The sequence below is a fragment of the Trichechus manatus genome, unplaced genomic scaffold (genome assembly GCF_000243295.1).
Source record: "Trichechus manatus latirostris isolate Lorelei unplaced genomic scaffold, TriManLat1.0 scaffold00097, whole genome shotgun sequence".
NCBI lineage: Eukaryota > Metazoa > Chordata > Mammalia > Sirenia > Trichechidae > Trichechus > Trichechus manatus.
This window is the reverse complement of record NW_004444033.1, coordinates 5412191-5430090: the sequence shown is the minus strand read 5'-3', so window position 1 is coordinate 5430090 and position 17900 is coordinate 5412191. Positions and strand designations below refer to the sequence as shown.

The window sequence follows — 17900 nt, the reverse complement described above, 5'->3', positions numbered from 1 at the left end:
GATCATTAGCCATCAGAGAAATGCAGATCAAAACTACAATGAGAAATCATCTCACCCCAACAAGGCTAGCATTAATCCATAAAACACAAAATAACAAATGCTGGAGAGGTTGTGGAGAGACTGGAACACTTATACGCTGTTGGTGGGAATGTAAAATGGTCCAACCACTTTGGAAATCGATTTGGCGCTTCCTTAAAAAGCTAGAAATAGAAGTACCATACGATCCAGCTATCCCCCTCCTTGGAATATATCCTATAGAAGCAAGAGCCGTCACACGAGTAGATACATGCACACCCATGTTCATCGCAGCACTGTTCACAATAGCCAAAGGATGGAAGCAACCCAAGTGCCCATCAATGGATGAATGGATAAACAAACTATGGTATATCCACACAATGGAATATTACACAACGATAAAGAACAATGATGAAGCTGTGAAACATCGTATAACTTGATGGAAGCTGGAATTTATTATGCTGAGTGAATTTAGTCAGGCACAGAAGGACAAATACTGTATAAGACCACTATTAAAAGAACTCAAGAAAAGGTTTAAACACAGAAGAAAAGATTCTTCGATGGTTATGGGGGTGAGGAGGGAGGGTGAGGGTTATTCACTAACTAGATAGTAGATAAGAATGATCTTAGGTGAAGGGAAGGACAGCACACGGGAAGCCAGCACAATTGGACTAAACCAAAGCTAAGAAGTTTCCTCAATACAATCAAATACTTTGAGAGACAGAGTAACAGGGATGCGGGGTCTGGGGGCTATGCTTTCAGGGGACATGTATGTCAATTGGCATAACAAACTTTATTAAGAAAATGTTCTGTATCCTACTTTGGTGAGTGGCGTCTGGGGTCTTAAAAGCTTGCAAGTGGCCATCTAAGATGCATCAGTTGGTCCCAACCACTTGGAGTAAAGGAGAAGGAAGAACACCAAAGACGCAAGGAAAGTATTGGCCCAAGAGACAGAATGGGCCACATAAACCAGAGACTTCATCAGTCTGAGACCAGAAGAACTAGATGGTGCTGGGCTACCACCAATGAACGTCCTGACAGGGAACACAACAGAGGGTCCCTGATGGAGCAGTAGAACGATGGGATGCATAACTCAAATATTAGTAAGAAGACCAGACTTAATGGTCTGACTGAGACTGGAGGCGCCCCGGACAGCGTGGCCCCTGGTCTGTCCATCACCGCAGAACTAAAACAGTTTCCGAGGCCAACTCTTCAGACAGGGATTGGACTGGACTGTGGGACATAAAGTGATACTCGTGAAGAATGTGCCTCTTAGACAAGTAGATATAAGAGACCAAAGGGGCGGCTTCTGTCCAGAGGTGAGAGGGGAAGGCAGAGAGAGTTAGGAGCTGGTTGAATGTTCATGGGGAATCGGGCGGAGGGGAGGAGTGTGCTGTCGCAGAATGGGGTGAGTAGTTGGGGTCTCGTAACAACGTATGTTAAAAAAAAAATTCTGTATGGGAGACTAACTTGAAATGTAAACTTCATTTAATTACGTCAATTAAAAAAAAAAGAAATTAAAAAAAAAAAAAACCCTCTTGTGCCCAGTGGTACATAGAGCAACCATGAAATTTTTTAGCCTCTGGGGTTTGTTGGGAACCTGCTGTACCACTGACAGTCTATGCTGCCACAGGACAGGGGCCTTTATGACTGTTTGAAAGAGAAGAAATGGACACGTGCTGCAAACTACTGTTTTTACAGGGTATTGTATGAGGTGTCTGAATTTTTGGTAGGAAAAATAGAAATCTTGACAATTTTTATTTGTTACACGTATGTACCAGTAGACCCCAGTGAGGGCTCTGGGGTGTCATTAGTGGTACTTCACATGTCCCACTAAACACTGAGGGTAGGTTTGTGGGAGGGGGCAAGAAAAAATAAATCCATGCTACCTACCCAAAATTCAGACACACTCAATGATTCAGCATGCTTCCAGTAATGAAAATACATGGTATCAGCAAAAAATCCAAAGCAGAAAATAATTAGGTCACCAAAGGGTTAAAGAAGTTGGATGATCTGCACATGAGCAAATCACAGCAAAAGGATGAGCCAGGACTCAAACACAGGCTGTCTGACACCTGGCCGGCCACTGCTTCCCACGTGATGCCACTCTTTCTCCTTTCTGTAAGAGTGCCGCTAAAGCGAGCACTCCGCGTTGATCACAGAAAACTTGGAGTAAAGGTTAGACGTAAGGAACATTTGTCTCAGGGTTAATTTTGTTTGGGGAGGGTGGGCCCAGAGCTCTGGCGAGCATAAACTGACTCTGTAAACCTGGACTCTGTAACACTTGAACCACGTCCACAGCATCGGCAATTACAGCAATACCTGCATTGTAAAGACCCAGATGGAGAAATCACCCCCCTCCCGCCCCAAATTAGCAGGAGTTCCTAAAGGGCAGCAGCTTCTTGGTTCCCCGTCTCCATGCTTCCCCCCAACATGGGTCTCATGTTGTTAATTTTTGTTGTACTCCACTTTTCCTTTCTCTTTTCAACACCTCTGCACTGGCCACCCAGGACTTAGAGGAACTTCCCTGTGAAGCCCAGTCTGAAACGGGAACTAACTGCACAGAAGCAGGGAGAGCTGCGCCTACGCCTGTGTGCATGGCCCATGGGAGGGGCGCATCCTTCTCAGGAAGGGGAGAAATGAGCTGTTCCAATGCTTGAGCCCTGGTCAGGCCTCTGACAACTGCTTTCTCTTCTACCGAGCTCTGTAGCAGTAGGATTCTTTTCAATTGTAGACATTTACAGTTATTCTCCATGTAAAGGGTTCCTGTTGTGTTGACATGCTACAGAGTATTCCTCCTCTTTTTATTGAGGAGATCTGTCAGCTCTCAAGGGAGCCCTGGTGGCACGGTGGTTAAAGCACTCAATTGCAAACCAAAAGGTCGGCGGTTCAAACTCTACCAGCTGCTCTGTAGGAGAAAGACCTAGCAATCTGCTCCCATAAAGATTACAGCCTACGAAACCCTTTGGAGCAGTTCTCCTCTGTCCCATAGGGTCGCTATGAGTCAGAATCAACTCCACAGCACACAATAACATCAGTTCTCAGGTGACAGAGAGAGGGTGACTATTGTATAGTGTAGTTGGTTTGAATTAAATTCTTAACCCCAGGTATAGGTGCTGTTTTTACTCATCTTCAATCTGAACATTATAGTCATATCATGCAAATGGTTTCCATACTCTACTTTTCTTTAAATAGCAGTTTGGTAAAAATTATAAAAACATATCACATTAGTGAAAATTTTCTTCCAAAGTATAAAATACAGATAGTTTCATTAATTCTTTTGATACATTCTTCATGTTTGTTCCGAGTACCCAAAAATGAGAAACACGGGTGTTGAGGTTAAAGTGGCAGTGTCACCAGCTTTGAGCTGAGGGCTTAAAGGTACTGTGCAGTAACTATTTGCTTGCACTTGTTTTTATTTATTTGTATTCTTCAGTTCCCGTTTAAGTAGCCGCTTGTGTTTTCCTCCCACTACCTCCATACCCCGCCCCCCATTCCCAGCCAGGATGGAAACACATTAACAAAGAAAGGACGGGTGGTGGTGGTTTTAATACTGCTTGTTTAGCACAATGTCTGCTAGTGTCTCCAGGAGATAAACGCTGTCACCATTGATACTCTCTAAAGTGGGGTTAAAGCAATTTTTCTTCCTCATTTTACCCTGTTGTCAAGAAATCGTACCGTTCTCTGTGATGTGGATGATCAGGTTTGGGTAAAGCCAAGAGAAATAACAAGCTGTCATATCTGAGCCCTCACTGGCCACCTTCAAAGAGTGCTCTGGTGTGACAAGCACGTGGGCCGCCCTGCTAATGTAACCCGCTCTTACAAATCAGTTTTGTTCTGCCCCTGACTCAGGCAAATCTGAGAAGGTTCGTTCTTCTCACACACAAGGAGACAGCACCCAGAGGCTGTCTCTCTCGGTGTTTCAGTGCCTGGTAGGGAAAGTAATGTCCGTATTTGAAATTTAGGGACAAGCGAAAATAACTTGTCTCCCTTTCCTTGAAGGGTTAATGCTCTCACCAGCCTCAGATTAGTTCGCCTGAATCTTAAAATTACTTTTCTGGTCACGCACACTGAAGGCCTAAGCATTTGTGAAATGTGTCTCTTTTTCTTTTTTCTCTCTCCTGATGCTGTTCTCTCTTGGCTGTGTTAATTACACAGGGGTTGAGAAACCAAATTAAAATTAGGCATGGCTGGTAAACAGTGATCACGTTGCATGCTTTGAGCCTTGCTTGTTGGAGTTACTTCTCCTTCCTGAGAGCTTCCCCCAGCCCCCTCCTTGTTTTAAGGAAATATCATAAGCTCTTTTAGAAATAGTCACAGGAAGTGAATACCCATATGCTGGTTACTCACCAGCAACTGAGCGTTGACAGGTGAAGAGAGCGGCTGCTGCAGCCCTCCCGGGTTTCTTTGAAAATTTCCAGCAGAGCCGAGGATTAAATGAGGGTGTGTAACCAAAGGGTTTTTCTATAGACCGAGAGAGCCGTGAGAGGAAATTGGTCACTGCGTGTCATCTTGCGGTCCGGTGATTCAGGGAGCCGTGGTGGAGGTCAGCAAGGCACGTGGCCGCCATCCCCGAGGTTTCTGCCTGCTTCTCAGAGGGTACGCTGTCTTCCAAAAATGAGTGCTCCTCCACCCCCAACAACGATTCTTCTGCAATGAATCACTTCCAGAAATGAATAGCCACGGTTTTTTGGAATGAACGTTGTGAAATCCCTCCGCTTATAATGGCAGGTTTTCAGTTGGTGGTTTTATCAGACAGAATTTCTCAAGATCAAAACGAAACCTTCTCTTTAAAAAGGAAAAAAGTCTTATCAATACAGAAAGCAAAAGTATCTCCTGTCTCCTACCGAAGAACTGTCACTGCAGATCTTATGTGCCTGTATTTAGAGACACATGTCCATATATATGCCTGGATGTATGAGTTCTTGGAAGCATGGATTCATAGCCAGTAGCTGGTGATTTCACCTGCAAAAGATCGCTAACTACAAGAAGTGTTCTCTGCGGTGAGTACGTGGTAGTTTCAGAAGATTATTACTAAACCGGTGTTCATCATCTTGAATCATGAATTTTAAGGACTTCGAGCAGCTCTTAAATACTTTTATTTTATATGATTAATGGGTGGAAACATAGGATTCACAGAAGTCTGTGAAGGGTTTTTAAGAACATGGATTAACTGAATAATCATAGAATCTTTTGAGTATATTTGTCCTTTTGAGGAGAAAAGAGTATTTTACAGAAGGAAGCAGTTTGTGGGGGACTTTTAAGAGGTACAGTCACTGCTTTTTTTTTTAAATACATTTTAAGTATCACTCGCTACTCTCGTGTGAAGGAAATAAATGAATAGATGGTCTCAACAGAGAAAGTCATGCCAACTCTTTATAAATGAAGAGACTTCATCCCTATGTTGTTCTAACTGGGCTTCTTTCTTCCTGGGTATTCACGTGGTGAAACTGTTCGATGAAGAAGACTAACTTTCTGGCAATACCTGCAGTGTGTCTCATTTAAAATGCAGTGAATTTTTGATGGATTATCAGTAGCACTTTTATCCAAGGGGCATGGACAGGGAACCGGATTACTGGAAGCAGTGAGTGTAGTTGAAGGAATTGTTCTCCTTCCAGTGGATAAGTTATTTGACCTACTGACTCATTTCTCGGGAATTAGGAAAACAGCCTGGTGTGGTTTTCATTATTAGCCCTGGAGGATTCCAAAATCGGTGTGCCTGCAAATAAGATGAGCTGGAGAAAGGTGGTGTTGGCACTTGTTACTTCTACTTGCCCAGTCTCCTAATGGAATTCAATTCTTTGCTTTCAGGATAAGTCCAGCCTGCACTTGGGGCCCTCTGTGTGACCGACTGTTCAATGGTGAGTTTGTATGACAACAGTTTCTCATTTTTACTAGTTTTCTGCTTTCTAAATTCCTAAACGGCATTTCATAAAAGGAAACGCTTTAAAGAACTGTTGTTTTTTTTTTCTTTCTGATACGTTTTTAATTCATTTTGTATTTACCTGTAGAAAATGTTCTGGGTGTGATCATTATAAAAGATAACATAACCTGTAGACAACAATGAAAGTTAAGGATTAAGATATATTTTGATAGATTTTTGCAGCCTATTGACGTGAAGGCAGTTTTGATTTTGACGTAGTTATATTCAACGATTTTTTTGTAATGTTATTTTAAATGCAAGTATGAAAGATAACGTGTAGCAAAAATAATATAATTGCTACCCGTTAATGAAAGAGGCGTGTGTTTTTAACTAGTAACGTAATATTTATGTGCAGAGGAACTTGTGATTCATGATGTTTTGGTTTTGAACTAAATGTTACCACGTAAACAAAAAAGTACCAGAAGACAAAGCAAGTATGTTGAATTTGGATAAAAGCAGAAACAGAGAAAAGAGAGCCTTGAGTTTTCAAGTGTTAGATAATTATTTCTGTATAATTTCATATATGCTGGACCCCCCCAAAAAAAATCATACCCTTAGATTATGTTCTTCATTAATGCAACACATGCTTGATGTATAGCAGTTATAGAATTTCTTATTCTCTTCGGAGGTGGCTGAGTAGAAAGTTGAATCTATCCCGCTGATGCTGTTTATTCAGTTTTCTGTTCTATGTCCAAATGCCTTAGAGTTCTTAACCTTCCAAAGCGTTAGATCCTTTGAGATTATGATGGAGGCCATGAGTCATTTTTCTAAAAAACACCCCCATACACAAACACTCACCTGCATTTTCAGGGCATTCCCAGACCCAGTAAAGCTCATCCATGCCCCCAGGTCAAGGATGCTGGCCTCAGAGGGAGACTTGACCATGATCCCACCATTGCTTAGCTTCCCAGTAAACATGATTATTAAAAAGAGGACACCTCCAGGTCAGAAACAAGTCACTGTCCGTGGTTGCTAGGCGGGTGTGCAAAGCCTGAGAAAAGGAGAAAGGGTGGAGAGAATATGTGACTAATACTAAAAAAAACAAAAAGCCAGAGCCACTGCCGTCAAGTCGATCCCAATTTATAGCGACCCTATAGGGTTTCCAAGTCTGTAAATCTTTATGGAAGCGGACTCCTGCCACATCTTCCTCCCACGGAGCCGCTGGTGGTTTCGAACCCTCAACCTTTTGGTTAGCAGTCGATTGCTTTAACCACTGAGCAACCAGGGCCCCCATATTCAAAAATAGTTTTTAAAAAGTGGTTAATAGTATCAGAACCTTCAAACTGATACCCCAGAATCCCTAAACATTAATCATGTATGTGTGTAAAGTACGTTGTGAATTCAGGTAGAGAGTTAAAGACTCGAGGTTAAACAATCAGAGAGAGTTTTCCTTATACATATTTTTGCCTCTGTCTTTTGTGCAGTGTATAACTGTTTCTTTTTCTTTTTTTCCTATTGCGTATGTTACCAAATTAAGTAGGGTTGGAATTTTCTAAATTCCAGGAATGTAATTCATAACAGTTGTAACAAACCAGAAAAATGATCTTACATTAGCTGAGAAATTTGGTGAAGGTAGACACAAGATAGTTTAGTCGAGTACAAAAGAAACACAGTTTAAAAAAAAATGTAGCACTTACTGCCCATAAACTAAATTTAAGTCAATGCCGCAAGACTGTCGTGGAAAAAATAGACACAGTTCTTGGGTGTATTAAAAAGAGAATAACATAAAAGAGCATGAAAATAAGACTTGACATTAGTCAGACTCTTCATTGTGCCCAAGTTTGAGTCATGCTTGAAAAAAGATTTTGCACTGGTAAAGGCTCACATACAAGCAGCAGAAATCACACACCCTTCTACGAAAGGATAAAGTAATGGAGGGTTTTAGTTCCGAAAAAGACTGGAGAATTTCTTGCTACTAATAGTCATTAAGGACTGTCTGATCTCTCCCTGCACTCCTGGCGCCCAGCATGTTGCCTACATTCAATAAATTGGAGTGCTGTAAGTGCCCTTGGTGTTCAGGAATGTTAGTGACGCTTCTGTGATACACCCAGCAGGACTAAAGAGATTCAAATAAAACCAGAGAGATACTATCAGAACATAAGGGATATAATAGATAAACATGTTGGCTGATTAATAGATGAGAAGGACTCAAATGCCAATTGATAAAATAGTTGAGTGGTTAGCCGAGGAAAGTTATGAAATCTTGTGTTGGTACCTCTTTCAAGATAAACTTGGTAACTCTGTTCTAGGTGATGGAGCCGTTTATTCATTCATTTAGCAAACATTTGCTGGGGTCCTGCCTTGCTAGGGGTCCATGGTCTGGCAGAGGAGGCGGAGATGCAAAAACAGAATCACGGTGTCTGATTAGTGCTGTGGTCGCATAGAAACAGGTGCCTTGGAGCTTGTAATTCTTAGCCTCCACTCACAAGGCTCCTGATGGAGGTGATCTCTGAATTGAATCTTAAAGAACAGTCTCCAAGGAGGTAGCCAGATGAAGGAGGCAAGCGTGGTGGTGAGGGTTCAGGCAGAAGGAAGGGCGTATGCAGAGGCTCAGTCATCGGAGGGGTGTGGTGGAGGGTGTGGGGAAAGGAAGCATGAGAGAAGATAAGCTGAAAGAGTTATTGATAACACTGGGTCTGGTTTGCCCTGCCATGTTTGCCTAAAGGGTTCTACCTGGGAGAGTGACATGGCCAGGTGCATACTTCAGGAAGATCACCCAGGCTGCAGTAAAGAGAATGAGTCGTGGGGGAGAGGAAGAGAGGACAGGTCTGGCAAGGCAAGGAGAGCAGTGGAAAGCTGCTTTGGTAATGCATTGGAGAAATTAGGAGGAAATAGACAGTAATGGGTTCAAGAGAGATTAACCAGTTGCCGTTGAGTCAGTTCTGACTCATAGTGACTCCATGTGTGCAGAGTAGAACTGCTTCATAGGGTTTTCAAGGCTGTGACCTTTCAGAAGCAGAACATCATGTCTTTCTTCCAAGGAACCTCTGGTTGGGCTGGAACCTCCAAACTTTCAGTTAGCCAACGACCACCTGTTCGTACCACCCAGGGACTCCAAGGTTCTTGATACACTTTGCCAAATTGTTTCCCAGAAAGCTTACACCAAGTTACGCACATTCTAGCAATGTATGGAAATACCTGTCTCCCTGTATTTTCAACAGCAGTGTCATCTTTTTTTAATCTTTACCAATTTTTTAGACAAAAATGTTGCATTATTCTTGGTTCACTCATTCAACAGCTATTTAATGAATACCCACTCTGTTCCAGGCATGTAGCATTCTTTTATTGCTATCAGTAAAGTTGATTTTTTTTTCCATCTATTTATCATTAGCCTGTTGTTTTCTTTTGTTAATATTCTGTTTATGTCCATTATCAACTTTTCTGTTGGGGTGGGACTGTGTCTATAATCTGGTTGTAAGGTCTCCTTTATGCCTGTGTGTGATATTGGAAGCCAGTATTTTTCCTAGCTTCTTTGACTTTTAATTTTACTTATGATTTTTTTTGAGATACAGAAACTTTAAATTTATTTAGTTGAATAAATGATTTTTGTCTCTCTTTTTCTTTGTTACTTCTATAACCTTGAGCTTAAAAATTCCTTCCCTCTCAGAAGTTTAAATGTTTTACGTTAAACCCATCAAATTTATCTGAAATTTATTTTTATGTAAGGTGTGAGGCAAGGATTCAGACAGATTTTTTTTTTTCACACAGTTGAGTCCCGAATGTTGTGTGTTGAGTAATCTGTCTTTGCCTAGTTAATGTGGGTGCTTCCTTGATTTCATATTTCATGACCTCTTACTGTTACACCTAGCTGTCGGAATCCTTGAGTTTTGGGATGTTAGGACCTGGGTGGAGGATGTGATCATATTTTTTCCCAGCATTTCATTATGAAAATTTCAAACATACAGCAAAGTTGAAAGAATTTTACAATGACCTTCCAGCTAGATTCTAGAATTAATATTTTACCACATTTTCTTTATCATACATATATTCAGGTAATTTTTTTTTTTTATGGTGGTGAAAATATACGCACCAAAACATTCATCAATACAGCCACTTGCACATTTACAATTCAGTGACATTGATTATATTTTTCATGCTGTGCTGTCATTATTGCTATCCTTTTCCAAAGTATTCCACCACCATTAACATAAACTCATTGCCCCCCCCCAGACAAAAACCCCACCTTATCTTCTGCCTCCCACCCTTGCTAACCAGTAATAATCGTTGGTTTCTATATATTTGGTTATTTCATATAAGTGAGCTCATACAGTATTTGTACTTCTGTGACTGACTGACTTCACTCAGCATGATGTTTTCAGCATTCGTCTGTGGTGTGGCATGCATCAGAATTTAATTTCTCTGTGTTGTTGTTGTGTGCCATCGAGTTGATTCTGATAGAGCAACCCTATAAGACAGAGTGGAACTGCCCTGTAGGGTTTCCTAGGCTGAAATCTTTGTGGGAGCAGACCTCCAGGTCTTCTCCTGCAGAGCAGCTGGTGGGTTTGAAACGCCAACCTTTTGGTTAGCAGAGCACTTAACCATTGCACCACCAGGACTCCGTTATTTCTGTTTATGACTGTGTAACATTCCATTGTATGTATATACCACATTTTGTTTACCCATTCATCTGTTGATAAACATTTCAGTTGATGTGATAATTTTTAAACCTTCTTAATCATTATTTGAATTCAGAAGTGGAATATCAAAGATACTTTATTTAATCCTACTTTTTTGTAGATTTGATTTCCAGGAAACTTTTAGCAATTTATATTATATTTGGGTCTTTTTGTTATAATGAGGGGTACTATTAGGAAGAGAAAACTAAAATGAAAATATCTTTAAATCATGCTAATTATTTTCGTTTAAAAGAGTTGATACTGTGTTCTCTCATCTAAAATCATAAACTGCCTTTAGCTCAAAATGAATATGTGCAGTAGACCTGTGTTCAGTTTTCCTAGAAAATAAGCAAGCTTCTATTAGTAGTATCAGATTTTATAGTACAGTAAGATAGTGAACAGTATAAGAGATGCCAAGGAAGCTGCTTTCCAAAATACATTTTGGTCATTTCTTTGTCTGAACGTGGTTTCAGTTTTAAGGGTTATGATCATTATTCACATAAGATGAATCTCTTTTCAAACATAATTCCCTATTAAGAGTTCCCTACTAATACAGTAAGGAGCTCAGATGGTGTAAACAATTTGCGATCAGCTGCTAACTTTTAAAGGTTGGTGGTTTGAACCCACACAGCAGCTCCGCGGAAGAAAGGCTGTGTAACACATGGGGTCGCCATGACTTGGGGGTCAACTTGATGGCAGCTAACAATAACTCTAATACGGTACAGTTGCTTTTTGTTCTTTTGTATAGAACTGAAGAGTACATTTAGGATAGGGATAGAAAGGCCACGTGGACTCTGAGCTGAGGTGCTATAGGAGTCTGGTGGATAGGCCTTGTCAGAGCAGCCAGGGGGCTGCCTGGGCCACAGGGCTGGAGGTGGCTCTAGAAGAAGACTTTGGCCACAGTAAGGCCACTTTCCTGAGAGGCTGTTTAGCCAGGGCTTTGTTCACCTCAGCCCGGCCCTGCTGACGTCTGCACCGAATGTCCCTCTCATGGCGTGTGGTCTTCGACCAAGGAGTGAAATCACCTCCTTCCAGCTTAACTGATGAGCATCCTGAATTCCCAGGAAGTTCATGAGACCTGACAGAACCCCAGCTTAGAGATGGGTTTGCATCTGTGCCTTAATAAACTGTCCCGGGATATCTGCATGCCGGTGCAGCGTTCCGACTGCGAGCTGGGGGAAGGTCACCACCTGCACTAAAGCCTCGCCTAGGTCACAGCAGAAGTTAACTGTGGTTCATGTGCTGTGTGGAGTCTTCTCCCCTCTAAGCCTCAATTTCCTATCTGTAAAATGGGTTGATTTTATGGGATTATGTAGAACAGTCTTTATTTATCCAAAACCTGTGATTTTAATCTAGTTTTGAATGTAGGTCAGTATCCACCTCCTTCTCAGAAATCTGGGAAGACAGTTTGTTTCAGCTTCTCTGAATAGTGCTTCCCAGGGTGTGAGGAACATTCACGGAGCTCACCAGAGACGGGTCAGGGCTGGAGTGGAAAGCCTTTAGCTCTAGCTCCTGTGGCCATTCAGAGGAACACTGACAAGCTACTTAGCACGTTCCACCTCGCCCTCGGGGAGACTCCTGGGCTCTAAATTACCTACTCTCAGCGATCAGTGCTACAGACTTTTAGAAGTATACCCAAGAAGTGTTAAGAAATTTAAGGATGGCCATGCTGAAAAAATGCAGCGTAACTTAATTTGATATTCTAATAACATCAGAAGAAGCCCTGGTGGCCACAGTGTATAAGCACTCGGCTGCTGACCAAAAGGTCGGCAGTTGGGAACTCACCCAGCAGCACCTTGGGAGAAAAGACCTATCGATCTGCTCCTGTAAAGATTATAGCCTAGAAAACGGCTTTCTACTCTGTCACGCGGGGTCACACAACAACAACAGCAGTAACATCAGCATTCAGAAGGAGCTTTCTACTTGAGTGAATGATCTTCAGAAAAAAATAACCTGGGTTTTTTCTCCTGCCCTTTTCCCTCACACTTTTATGCTCCAGCAAGAGCCAGCTTGTTGCTTCGCAAACCTATGGAGTTGTTCCTTGTTGCCCATTGTTGCTTTGACAATGCAGCTCCCTCCCCACGGACACCCTGGCCCATGGTCCCCTCTCCAACCCCCAAAGCGTTCTGCAGCATCACTCCCCTGGGAGGCCGGCCCTGACGGCCTCACCATGGTCATCTCTCCCAGCCCAGTGTTGCCTAGACTGCACAGAAAAGCAAATTCTAAAGTTTTGGGGTTTTATTAGTTGGCCAGGACAAGGAGGACAGCTACAAAGCATCTCCTCTGACCTGGTATTTTCCTTCCTGTTAAAACATAAAGAAGATGGAGGTAAAAAGCTCCCCCTCCTCCAGTTGTCACCATGGTGGTGTTGTTGGTTGTCATTGAGTCAATTCGGACTTATAGTGATCCCATGTGACAGAGTAGAACTGCCTCACAGGGTTTTCTTGGCTGTAATCTTTACGGGAGCAGATTGCCAGGTCTCTTCCCATGGAGCCGCTGGGTGGGTTTGAACCACCAACCTTTCGGTTAGCAGCCGAGCACGTAACCAGTGTGTCACTACATAGGGTTTATTTTTCATCTTTTAAATCTACAACTAGTTGTAAAATGTAGCTTCCAGGCTACATCTGAAGGAATAAGATTGGGAGGTTACTTACCAGCTTCCGTAATGTGAGCACGAGGATTCCTGAGGCAGATGTCCTCGGGAAAGCTGACGTGAGTGCTCCTTTATAAGCTGGGTCATACCTGCATGTCCTATCGCTAGAGGTGTTAGCATGCCAAAAATGTAAATAGTTTTAGAATGAGTTCAAACAAAATTTGGATATATTCACTGACGGTAGGATTGTATAACAGGTTAGTCAGGAAAATAAGAGATACTTGAGATACATCTTTAACTTTGTAAGGTAGTTATCCTGAAGAGGAAGCTGTAATGAAATATGTTGTTGTTGTTAGCCACTGTCGAGTCATCCCCCAACTCATGGGGACACTACAGATCGGTCCATTGTGATCCATAGGGTTGTCGTTGGCTGAGTTTCAGAAGTAGATCGCCAGGCCTTTCCTCCTCATCTTTTTAGTCTGGAAGTTCCACTGAAACCTGGTCAGCATCATAGCCACACACAAGCCTCCACTGACAGACGGGTGGTACCTGTGCTAAGGTGCATTGACCAGGAATCAAACCGGGTCTCCCACATGGAAGGGGGAATGCTACTGCTGAACCGCCTGTGCCCTCACTAATATATATGAATATTCTTAATATATATGAATATATGAAATAATGAACTATACTGTGGCGCTGCTCGCAGGGGTTAAGAGAAATAGAGGATGTTTCCCAGGAGGGCATTTCACATACATATTTAACAAGAGTCCTTGCATATGAAACTGAAATATCATCACTGTGATGACAAAGTGTTGGTTAGCTATGACTGCATATGAGACAAGCTTGATTAACCCAGAACTCCAGGTCACTACAGCTGCGTTTTTGTGCCCTCAGAGCTCTGGGGTTAGGGTTAATAGGGATAATTAATTTCTATGTTCAGTCTCTAACTTTTCATTCACGTGAACTATAGGTGAGAGTAGACCTGATCCAACACAGGTGCAAGAGATTAGTAATAATAGCAACAGCAGCAGCAAACACTGTGAGCTGAGCACTATGTGCCAGCAAGTGTGCCAGGGACTTCCCGTTGATTATCTCTTTAAATAAACAATCCTATGTGGCAGGTACTATTATAATACCCATTTTACAGGTGAGAAAAACAAGGCTCAGAGAAGCCAAGTCATTTCACCCACAATTACATAGCTAGTAAAGAAGAGCCCCACCACTCCTCTGTCAGACTCAAAGTAGAGTTGGACCTTACTGACGTGGATGGAGTAAAGCTTTTGGGGCCTTCATTTGCTGATGTGGCACAACTCAAAATGAGAAGAAACAGCTACAGAAACCCACTAGTAATTGGAATGTGGAATGTACAAAGTATGAATCTAGAAGAACTGGAACTTGTGAAAAATGAGATGGAACGCTTGAAGATTGATGTCCTAGGCATTAGTGAGCTAAAATAGACTTGTATTGGCTATTTTGAATCAGACAAAATCAGACATCTACTGTGCCAGGAATGACAAATTGAAGAGGAACAGTGTTGCATTCATTGTCAAAAAGAACATTTCAAAATATATCCTGAGGTACAACGCTGTCAGTAATAATATCCATATGCCTACAAGGAAGACCAGTTAATGCAACTTTTATTCAAATTAACGCACCAGCCACCGATGGCAGAGATGAAGAAACTGAAGATTTCACCACCTTCTGCAGTCTGAAGTTGACCAAATGTGCAGTCAGGATGCACTGATAATTACTGTTGATTGGAATGTGAAAATTGGAAACAAAGAAGAAGGGTCAGAAGTTGGAAAATACGGCCCTGGTGATAGGAACGACACAGGAGATTGCATAATAGAATTTTGCAAGACCAAAGACTTCTTCGTTGCAAATGCGTTTTCTCAACAACATAAATGGGAATTATACACGTGGACCTCACCAGATGGAATACACAGGAATCAAATCAACTACATCTGTCGAAAGAGACAGTGGAGAAGCTCAATATCATCGGTCAGAACAAGGCCAGGGGTCAACTTCAGAACAGACCATCAATTGCTCATATGCAAGATCAAGGTAAAGCTGAAGAAAATTAAAAAAGGTCTGTAAGAGCCAAATTATTAATACAACCTTGAGTATATCACACATGAATTTAGAGACCATCTCAAAAACAGATTTGACACATTGAACACTAATGACTGAAGACTAGATGAGTTGTGGGATGACGTCAAGGACATTATACATGAAGAAAGCAAAAGATCATTAAAAAGAAAGAAAAGACCAAAATGGATGTCAGAAGAGACTCTGAAACTTGCTCCTGAATGTAGAGTAGCTAAAGCGAATGGAAGAAATGATGAAGTAAAAGAGCTGAACAGAAGATTTCAAAGGGCAACTCAAGAAAACAAAGTGAAGTATTATAATGAAATGTGCAAAGACCTGGAGATAGAAAACCAAAAGGGGAGAACATGCTTGGCATTTCTCAAGCCTATAAAGAACTGAAGAAAAAAATTCATGCCTTGAGCTGCAATGTTGAAGGATTCTATGGGCAAAATATTGAATGACGCAGGAATCATCAAAAGAAAATGGAAGGAAGACACAGTCACTGTACCAAAAAGAGTTGGTGGATGTTCAGCCATTTCAGGAGGTAGCATATGATCAAGGACTAATGATATTGAAGGAAGAAGTCCAAGCTGCACTGAAAGCATTGGCAAAAAACAAGTCTCCACGAATTGACAGAATACCAATTGAGATGTTTTGGCAAATGGATGCAGTGCTGGAAGCGCTCACTCATCTTTGCCAAGAAATTTGGAAGACAGCTAGCTACCTGGCCAACCAACTGAAAGAGACCCATATTTTTGCCCATTCCAGAGAAAGGTAATCCGAGAGAATGCAGAAATTACTGAGCAATATTAATATCACACGTAAGTAAAATTTTATTGAAGATCAAGCAAAAACAGTTGTAGCAGTACATTGACAGGGAACTGCCAGAAATTCAAACTGAGTTTAGAAGAGGACGTGTAACGAGGCATATCATTGCTGATGTCAGATGGATCTTGGCTGAAAGCAGAGAATACCAGAAAGATGTTTACCTGTGTTTTATTGACTATGCAAAGGCATTTTATTGTGTGGATCATAACAAATTATGGATAACATTGAGGAGAATGGGAATTCCGGAACACTTAATTGTGCTCGTGAGGAATCTGTACATGGATCAAGAGGCAGTCAGTCGTTCAGACAGAACAAGGGGATACTGCATAGTTTAAAAGTCCGGAAAGGTGTGCATCAGGGTTGCATCCTTTCACCATACTTAATTCAGTCTGTATGCTGAGCAGATAATCTAAGAAGCTGGATTATATGAAGAAGAACATGGCATAAGGATTGGAGAAAGACTCATTCATAACCTGCAATATGCAGGTGACACAACCTTGCTTGCTGAAAGACGAGAACTTGAAGCACTTACTGATGAAGATCAAAGAGCACAGCCTTCAGTATGGATTACACTTCAACATACAGAAACAAAAATCCTCACGGTTGGACCTGTAAGCAACATCATGATAAACAGAGAAAATATTGAAGTTGTCAGGGACTTCATTTTACAGGTAGTACGTGACTTACAACAGGGTTCTGTTCCAACGACTCTGTCCTAAATCAGTTCTGATGTAAGTCGAATACCTCATTTTTTTTTTTGTTTTCATTATTATTGCCTTTTATTAGTAGTATCTTTATAAATTTAATCTTTATTTGTTTTCGGGGGTTGGAAACATTACATATAAACTTACGGATATATTTTAACATTGTATGTAGTGCATATTACTAATGATAAGATATACCAAAAAAAAAAAAAGAACAGGCAGTTATAAGTGCAATTTGTTGTAACTCAGATACCTTGCAAGTTGGGGACTACCTGTACTTGGATCCACAGTCAACGCCCATGGAAGCAGCAGTCAAGAAATCAAAATAAGTATTGCATTAGGCAAATCTGCGCAAAAGACCTCTTTAAAGTGTTAAATAGCAAAGCTGTCACTTTAAGGACTAAGGTGCGCGTGACTCAAGCCATGGTATTTTACGCTTCCTATGCGTGAAAAAGCTGGACAGTGAATAAGGAAAACCAAAGAAGAATTGATGCCTTTGACTTATGTTGTTGGCAAGAATATTGAATGTACCATGAAGTGCCAGAAGAACAAATATATCTTGGAAGAAATACAGCCAGAATGCTCCTTAGAAGCCAGGGTGGCAAGACTTCATCTTACGTTCTTGGAACATGTCATCAGGGGGGACCATCCCCTACAGAAGGACATCATGCTTGGTAAAGTAAAGGGTCAGCAAAAAAGAGGATAGACCCTCAAGGGATGGATTGACACAGTGACTGCAACAGTGGGCTCAAGCATTGTATCGTACGTAGGGTCTCTATGAGTCAGAACATACTCGACAGCACCAAACAACAAGGAAGAGCCAGGGTTCAAATTCCAGCAGTCTGGCTCCTAAGTCTGAGCTTTTAATTTGTATCCTATTCAGTTTTCACAGGTGACTCATATTTTGGAGATAGCTTTATTCTTTTAGACCACTCAATTTTATTTACTCAGTTATCTTTTGTGGTGGTGTTAATGTATTAGGGAAGAATGAACGCATCCCCCAACGCTGAGCATTCGCGTGCCCTGCCTCACTAGATCACCTGGTTGCAGCTTGTTATTGATCATGCATATTGCCACAGTCCACCCGCCCACATGACTCCAGCTAATATGCTGTTGGTTATAAGAAAATACGT

The 17900-nt window shown here is 41.6% G+C and overlaps 1 long non-coding RNA gene across 4 annotated transcripts in view; it reads left to right on the top strand.

The window, feature by feature from the left end:
- Positions 1 to 17900, top strand: part of LOC111821680 (uncharacterized) — an 81355-nt gene that overhangs the window by 35303 nt on the left and 28152 nt on the right. For 2 of the 4 annotated variants that reach the window (XR_002825021.1, XR_002825022.1), the window contains exon 3: positions 4486 to 5876. This is a non-coding gene — a long non-coding RNA (uncharacterized LOC111821680). Of the gene's footprint in view, positions 1 to 4485; positions 7000 to 17900 lie in introns of those variants that run through there. The other 2 variants (XR_002825019.1, XR_002825020.1) reach the window with 2 other exon arrangements.